We start from the raw sequence: 8835 nt of genomic DNA on the forward strand, positions 1-8835 counted from the left end.
CTTCAGTGCCTCAAGCCACATTTGATGGCTTGGGCTTTTACATGGGAAAATTTTAGTGGATGATAACATTTTTCCTCAGTTCCAACTTATTTTTCTCTCACAGCCGCCCCTATAAATTCCAGCAGCTCTCTGGAAACTGAACCACTTCATTTCTGCTCCTGCCTGCAGAAACAAAAGGCAGGGCACAGGTTGCTTGTCTGCAGCAGGAGTTCTGGCTCGTTTTTGTGAATAGCTGTCTGGCTTCCTTGTAGCACCGTGGTGAGAAAGATGAGCATGGTCATCTCTCCAAAACCAGGGCTGGTGGGCAAAGGTGAGGCACACAGGATAAATGGGTTGTATTGATGGCGTGGGATGCAGTAGAAGAGGGTGCTGCAGAGTTGGTAGAGATGCTCCACTGAAAACCTGCTTGGGTCCAAGGAGAATTGCTCACTCAGGCTCACACATCCCCATGCAGCATCCATGAGGCTTCTGGCTCAGGTCAGACATGAAGAAGTGATAAGGAGCAAGGGGCCGAAGTCACCGAAGTAGGGATTTTGGATCTGGCTTGCTTGTTTCAAGCACTGCAAAACACTACATTCAAGGAGACTGTGCTGGTGGTGATCCTGCTTGGAGATGGAGGTGGGACTCAGACCTTTCAGGGGCTGCTTCTGATCAACACTTCCAGTTTCTGTGAGCTGTCAGAACAGGTCTCCTCTGTGAAGACCTGCTGCCTGCCCACACCTGGCAGTTGCCTGCAGAAGAGGACAGCAGGGCTGGTCTGGGGCTGAGTGATTTGTTCCAGCTGCCCGTATCCAGTGGACAAACCTGTTTAGACTAAAATTCCGAATTGGATAAAGCCTGAACATGAAGATGATGATGAAATGCTACTCTGTCCAGGTGGCTTTAGCCCAGCTGGAGGTGGCTCTCCAGCGTGTGCAGGCGTAACACGAGTTAACCTTGATCTCACTAGTGCGTGTGCTGTCAGTGACACGGATTTATGAGCTTGGGAAAGGCTCTGGTATGTACGTAGATGGCTGCGGACCATTGTCCTGCTCCTGGGGCTCTCCAGGTAGCTGAGCAAACGAGGTGTGTCTGCTTCCGATGCAATAAACCTCCCGTTGCGCTGCAGACGCAACCTTGCCGGGTTGGTGTTTGCACAACTCCTGTACAAAGGCAGTTGGTAACAGCACTCGCCTATCTGGCTGACGTGGAATACTTAAATTCAATTAATAATGCTCCTGCCTTCTGTGGAAAGGGTGTCCGTGCTTAACCCGTGCTTTCTACATGGTGATTCTGAAAGGGATCGTGAGCGAGTCTGGCATGCGATCTGCTGGATTAAAAAGGACGAGGGGTACGTGGAGAAGGGAAAAAGAGACATAGCCTCCCTGTTTGACATGTTTACAGCCTGGAGAGCTTGGAAAGAGCATCTTGAAATAACAGGCAGTAAGGATTAATGTGCTTGCTTCTGAGAAGGGTGATGAAAGGGGAAAAGAGGGAAAAGTTACAAAATGCTTGTTTGTTGTGCCAGGAGCCGTGGACAACCACAGCCAACAGCGACAGGAGGCATTGGCGACAGGCAGTGCTGGGGCCAGCGCACAAATCTCCCTCCGCTTCATTTTTGTATCTACTCAGAGATATGATCTGCTCTATCTTGACCTATGCTCAGTGGACAGCCTGATCTGACGCCTGGAAGGTGTTAAAGGAGATAAAATTGCTCCAACTAGAATAACCCTTCCAAACACTTCTCCCTCAGCTTAGAAAAAGCGGCGCATTAGAGGTGATAATTGAAAATTTTGTTATTGCAGTTACTTAGATAAAGGTTACTCATATTACAGCCATGCACTTGCTCAGTACAAGTAGTGCTAAACTGCGTAATGAGTTAATGGCCTAAATGCTGGAGTGTCTTTACATCTGCTAAATAAGTTGCTGTTCTCTTTCTGTTGCGGAGCTTTTGCATATGGGCTCTGCTAATAGAGCTTTCAGATAACCGCTCTTCTGTATGCAGCTGATGAAAACAGAATATTACATCTATTGAAAAAAGGCTTTTGAAACTCTGCAACTAAAAGTGTGCTGGTTTTTGTTTGTTTGTTGGTTTGGGTTTTTTTACATTGTTTTCTGAGGCCCGGGAGATGCCCTGCACTGGATGGTCTGTGCGACTGATCTCTGTTCCTTAGGTGTTACTGGAAACAACCTGCGTGTGTGCTCCGTCTCCACAACACCATGCTAATAATGCACAAGCTCACAGACACACAGTTCTGCGTCATGGTAGATTCCTGAGATGCAAAGGCCAGAAAGTGTTGTCTGGAATGTCTGTCCTGGCCATCTCCATTGTATAGGTGGGAGCATTCCCAGCACCACAACTCTGTCTTCTGGTGGGACTGCCCCATCCCTGGAAATGTTCAAGTCCAGGTTGGATGGGGCTTTGAGCAACCTGGTCTAGTGGAAGATGTTCCTGCCTATGGCAGGTGGTTGGAACTAGATGATCATTAAGGTCCCTTCCAACCCAAACTGTTCTATGATTCTATGGGAGATTTGATCCTGATTTAAACACTTCAAGCAGTATCCTCTCTGTCTTCAGTGAAAAGTGATTCGACACCTGATTAATGTCGCTGTTAAAAATAGACATCTTATTTCTGTCATCATATTTTTTACACATCTTATTTTTCTACCTTCTAGTCCTGGTTGCGCAATCTTGCTTTGTGTCTGCTTAGATTGATTTAATCCTTTGGTGTCAAGTATTCTCTGCAAACACTTTCAGACTGTGATGACAAACCTGCATTATAAACACATGTGTATGTAGTGCCCCTTCATGTGTTGATAGTATCTTGAATAGTTGCACTTAAAATACTAATAAAATAGTAGTGTGTTTATTTCTTTTGCCTCCTTTTAGTCTTTCAACTGAAACAAAGTCTTGTTGTTTTTATCCGAGTTCCTTTCAAACAAACACGATATTATTGTTTAGGTTTCTGATGAAGGATGATGCTTAATTCCCATCAATTAAAAACCTAGAGGGAATAAAGTGATTCTGGTAAATTTTAGTTGGTTTGTGCTGGAGCTGCCTGGTCTGTGCGGTCAGCAGGGAACTTGTTTGTGTTGATGATGAATTTCTCACCCTCTAGACTGGCTGTTACACTTGTTAATGTGAAGACTGTCAATTCAACACTCTACAGAAGGCCTAAAAAATTCTAGCAAATAATGTGGTTAGGAAAGAAAATGAGTCCTCGTGCAAGAGTCTGAGAGTTGCATGTGGAAGTGTAGCCACTGGCGGCCGCTTCTGGAGGTGCAGGTTCTGTCAACTGTCAGCTGTTGAAAGCTGTTTCTAGATCAGTAGGTATGTCATGATAATATGAGGTGATGCGTTGAGTGAAAGAGTCAGTGCTGAGGTCCCCATGTCTGTGGGTGTGCGTCCCTGGAGGCCTCAGGTTGGACTTGCTGTGCTCTGGCCCTGTGAATGCCCCTCAGTGACTGGGATGCATTTTGGCCCTCCTGGGGCGCATCTTCTGGTTTAGTTTCATCTGCATGGTGTGAAGCCGTTTGAGTGCTTCGATACCACTGCACAGCATGAATGGAAGCATGGGAAGCGGAGATGTTGAGGTTGCTCCAAAGCAAACTCCAGCTCCTAGCTAAACTGCTCCTGTCAGAGGACTCAGAAAGGTTAGGTGATTGTTTTAAACTGGTTTAAAGTTGTTTAAACAAGCTTTCTTTCAGCTTGTCCATCCTAAGATAGGTATGCCAAAGATCAACAGGATGGATTACCCTGCCTCTCCATCACCTGAAAGGCTCCAGGCAGCTGATGCAAGTTGGACACACAAGACATGAAATGGGGTGAGATGAGTCCCACCTGGCATGACCGTGATTGTGGTCTGTGGTATGCTGGGAGCTCACAGCTGTGACTCGTGGGCATAAGACAACCTGCTGTGTGATATGAAGTCTGAAGGAAGAGGCAGGTTGCTTTTTTTAAGACTAACCAATCCTGTTGGAAAAAAGCAAACAAACCAAACCAACGCAACCAAGCACCAGACAAGCTTTCAAGTGCACAAGCCTTGCTTTCGGTATGTCGCCTTGCCTAAGTCTTTGTGTCATCACAGCTAGGGCAGTACTACCATGAGAGCATTTGGGTGAACTAAGAATAGCGGATTTCCTTGAGAAATATTTTTGTTTATTTTGGTTTTGTATTTTTAAGTTGTTGGAGCCTTGATGACCTTTTTCTTAAGGGTCTTAGAAGAATAGCCTGTTCAGAGAGTATTGTTGTAGCAAGGAGGGTGGTTGTGAACTGCGTTAATTCTCTGGCTTCTTCCTTGTGACCTGCAAGGTTTTACTGCCAAAATAAGGGAAAAAAATCATGGAAGTGGACGTACCTCTGAACTTTATTGCTATTGCTGCTGAAGTAAAGGTAGAGAAGGCTAGCGTGACATTTGCATTCATGCTATTTCTAGTTTGCCATTGTCTGTGGGGCTCTTGTAACTTAAATAAGTAGAAGGCACTCTGTGTTAATAGCCAGAATATATCTTTATTAAAAGGATGAAAAGTAGGAATCTGTTCAAAGTTATTTCTAAGTTATTGCTAGGATAGCCCTGGTGTGAAGTCCTGCTGAAAGCTAACAAGGCTCTTCTATGCGGATGAAAAGGGCCCTTTCCCTGGGAGCAGTCAGTGGGCTGGGCACATAACTGAGATCAGCAGAGATGAAGGGATGAGGAGCTCATAGGATTGAAGGGTACAAACAGTAGGAATGGAAAACCATGATTCTGGGTTGGTGGAAAGATGCCCATCTTTGAAAAAATATTTTTGCAAAATGATTTGCCTGCTGGAAAACAGCAGTTGAGCTCAGGGATTTTTTTCTTTAGAGGTAGGCATTTTTTTAAGGTATTTTTTTGAATGAAGGCAAGAACAGAATGGTGATAGAGACTGAGAAAAGGGAGCAGGTCTGAAAGAATAAGTGATTCAAATATCATAAGCGAGACACTTAGATGCACAAGAGGTAAGAAGATCAAAGGGTTTTTTTAAGACGAAAGATGTGTATTTGGAATTTTTTAAAAAATTTATTTCATTGGGATAGCTGGTGCCTGTTAGCTGTCTCACAGGAAAACTATAAGTAAGACAAAGCAGGGGGAATTTTACTGTTAGTCAAGCTATGATTTAGTACTACCCATGCTCTTAGACAGACGCAAAGTAAAATTACAGCCTCACAGAGAGGTACAACAGCTAACACTTCTTACCCTGTGATTTAAAAAAAAAAAAAAAAGAAAAAGAAAAAGAAACAACCCTTTTTGGCAATCAAGAAAAAGTAAAAAGCCAAACTATCCTTGTGTCAGAGAACCTAGTAATATTCGCTGGCTCAAGCCCTGACTGGTGGCTTGGCAAGTACTGACGGTAGAGCATTGCACATAATAGACCTTGTTTTATGTGCTCGTCTTACTTATGAGCCTAACAGAGTGTATAATTGATACTGAAATAAAGCGTAGTGGGGATTCATATATTTATATTGTCTGTTCATGTCACAGTGGAGCATGTATCCTGGTTGGAAAGCCCAAGCTCTTGCTAAACTTTAATTGCCTTCGCTTGCCGATCATACGGTAAAGGTTGTTGGCTAATTAAGGGTGGTTTCTGAATCAGGATTCTGTACACACAAAATATGCTGTTATATTCTCATCTGTCTAGACAGGTCACCTAATCCAGTATTAAAATGCTGAAACAGGAGGGGAAAACATTTTCTTGAAGCTTTCATGTGAAGAATTCATATGAGTTCACCCAAGCCAGGATTAGGAAAGCTGTACTCAAAGAACTGAGCTAAAATCGTTACGTTTCTATAGGATGTAGATAGCAGGAAAGATGTTTCTTTACTGTGGCAATTAAAATACATGCATCAAAGTGTTATCTGGAGGCTGGATGAGAAGTGGAGAGTGCTGTAGCATGCCTATGGGTTGTAATAAATCCCAAAGACGTTTCCAGTAAGAGTTATTTCAGCTGTGGGTTTATAATAGCTCACAAATAAGGAAGGACTAGCCAGATGAAGATTTATTTCTTCTTGAAGAGGAGATGACTAGGATCATATATAAAGGTCCTTAGCACCGAGGAGAATGTGAACAGGGAATGACTGTTCTGTGTTTCTTATAACTTAGTTTTGGGGCATGTCCTCGATTCTCATTGGGTAGCAGTTTTGAAACCACCAAAAGGACATTAATATTTGCATAAAGGGTAATAGACTGTGGAGCTCCTCACCACAAAATTGTTGTGAAGGCCAGAAGTATATAGGGATTCAAAAAGGAGTCAGCAAATGCGAGGAGGAGAAGACCTTATTGGACTTAATGCTGGAAGCTGGTACTACCAGAAGAGGGTCATTCCTCTTCGTACCAACCTTAGACTCTTCAATATGACTTGCTGTGGCAGTTCTTATGTACCTGTTAGTAACTGTACTGCTTTGCCCCCTTCATATCCCAGTGGTGGACTTTCCCAAAGCTCCGAATACAGAGATCCCAACGTTCGGGACTAATCTTAAAAGAACTCTGAGAAATTTTGGTTCTTACTTTGTTAGATTAAAAGTCAATAAACTGGCATGCTTGGGAGGGGAGATAAAGGACCAGTGATTGACAGGACCCAAGAAATGTGGTGGCTTCATTCAGCCTTGAGAGAAGGTTTGTTGCCCAGAGAAGTGGCTGCCCCATCCCTGGAAGTGTTCAAGGCCAGGTTGGATGAGGCTTTGAGCAACCTGGTGTAGTGGAGAGTTTCCCTGCCCATGGCAGGGGCTTGGAACTAGATGATATTTAAGGTCCCTTCCAACCCAAACCATTCTGTGATTCTATGATTTGTAGGAGGCCCATCTCCTTCCCATTGTCCTGCACTATTAAATAGAGAAAGTGATGTTTCCTTTTTTGATTCGGTTTTTAACTAGAGTGTTGACCCTCATCTCTGATTGCAGTATGTGTTTGTGGCTAGTCTGTTGTGGAGTGGTCTTGTCTTTTGTATTAGCCTCTGACTGGTGAGGATTTAACCTACGCATCATCAAGCAGTTCCTGACTAACTCCAAGCCTGGAGTGCCATGTTCCTGTTTATCTTAACTTTAACCACTTTCAGAGTGGATTAAGATGAAAAACGAACAAAACACTCTTGTTCCAGATGAGGAAAGCCCACAGGAGTGATGAATCAGTGTCAAAGCCAAGTAGAGACAAGTCCTGAGGTATCTGCAACTGGAAACTTGGCCCATCTCACCAGCTTCTGTAGGGAAGGAGCTTTACATCCTCCACCCCTCTGCCTGCTCCAGATCTCTACTGTTTACTACAAAGAAGAAATCATTCACGGCTACTTCTTCAAACCGTTGTGCTGCTTTTGAATCCCACTTGCTCAGAATTAAGTCCAGTGCCTGTTTTTGGCTGCTCACAGCTTTTCACTTGTCACATAACCATGGTTCATGACTCTTTTGCCATGACTAGAAAGCATCAGATGCTTGACACGTTTGACTTCAGCTTGGAAATAACTCTCCATACACCAATGTCTGGCTCCCTGTGACAGATATCTGTTAGCTGGAATCTGCTGATCGGGAGATGAAAACAATGAGATGATTGATGTAATCACAGGTAGAAGTTTTCAGCACGGCTGCAGCCAGAGCTGGCTCCATGTCACCTGCTCCGTTGTTCAGTGGTGGTTGGAACAAGCTGTATTGCCAGAAGCAGTGTTTCTTGCAGGCGCTGTGCTAATCTCTCTTGCAGGTGTGCCCAGATAGGGTGGATTGAGCTGCAGTTGTTCCACTGGAACTAAACATTTTCGAAATGATTGTCAAGAGCTCCAGTAGAACCACCTTACTTTTTATGCCACCACTTAAATCACTACTGACTGCAGTCTGGTGTCACCTCTATTACAGAGTGCTGGAGATGCTTGTAAATATATGTATATTATATGTGTATATAAGTATACATATATAGATGCTTTAAGAACCCCTATGAACAGGGACTCTCCAAATGAAACCACTATTGCTTTGTACTTCATTGGTACACAGAATCATGTACTGCAGTAGTCCAATAGTATCTTAAGCAGAAGGGTTTGAGTCTTCTCCTGGCAATGCAAGAGAGAAACAAGAGTCTTTGACAGTGGCCAAGTGTTGGGCAAATTGGAGAAAAACTCAGAAGGTGTATCCAGCAGCTTGGCAACAGGTAGAGGCAGCATACTGACTCCTTGGATTTCTCCGCAGTCCGTAAGCGTTGGGTAGGGAGGACGGTAAGGCTAGGAATCATGTGTGTGCTTTATCCAAATCATTGGGCACCAGCTGATTCAAGGGACCGATGAATCCTGGCTGTGTGTTTATCCTTTGCAAGTCAGGACTGATGTCTTCTTGGGCCTGGTGGAGCATGTGTCTCTGTACTCTGTTCCTTCATGCTCTTCAGGACAGGTGTCCACCTGCTCAGAACCAGATGACAAGACATTGACATTGGTATATAAAGACGTCCTACATTGGTGATCCCTGATTAAAGTTGAACCTTAACCATGGACTCAGGCCGTGTACTAAAATAAGGTGATGGGACCCGAGAACTAAGGGTATATACAGTTAAAAAGATGGCTTCTAGGAGTTTGCGAAGAAAAAGAGGATACTGCTTGAAGGAGCAGTGGATGCATTGAGTAAGTGGAGGAAGAATTGGACTAGTCAGGACTGCTATGGGTTAGAACCTCTCTTCATCAAAGACTGAGGCTGATCCTGATGTGGCAGGACAGTGTTGGCTCCAGTGGCTGCATCATGTGGCTGTGAATTTTTGAACTGGCCCTTGTTGGCTTTCATCAGTTAAAACATTTTTCCGTCTGTACCGTTTCTGTAATGATTGGTTTGATATCTGATCTCCATGCTTTGAGCTAAATCCTCTTTACCTAGTC

This window comes from Tauraco erythrolophus, chromosome 5 (assembly GCF_009769465.1).
Source record: "Tauraco erythrolophus isolate bTauEry1 chromosome 5, bTauEry1.pri, whole genome shotgun sequence".
Classification (NCBI taxonomy): Eukaryota; Metazoa; Chordata; class Aves; order Musophagiformes; family Musophagidae; genus Tauraco; species Tauraco erythrolophus.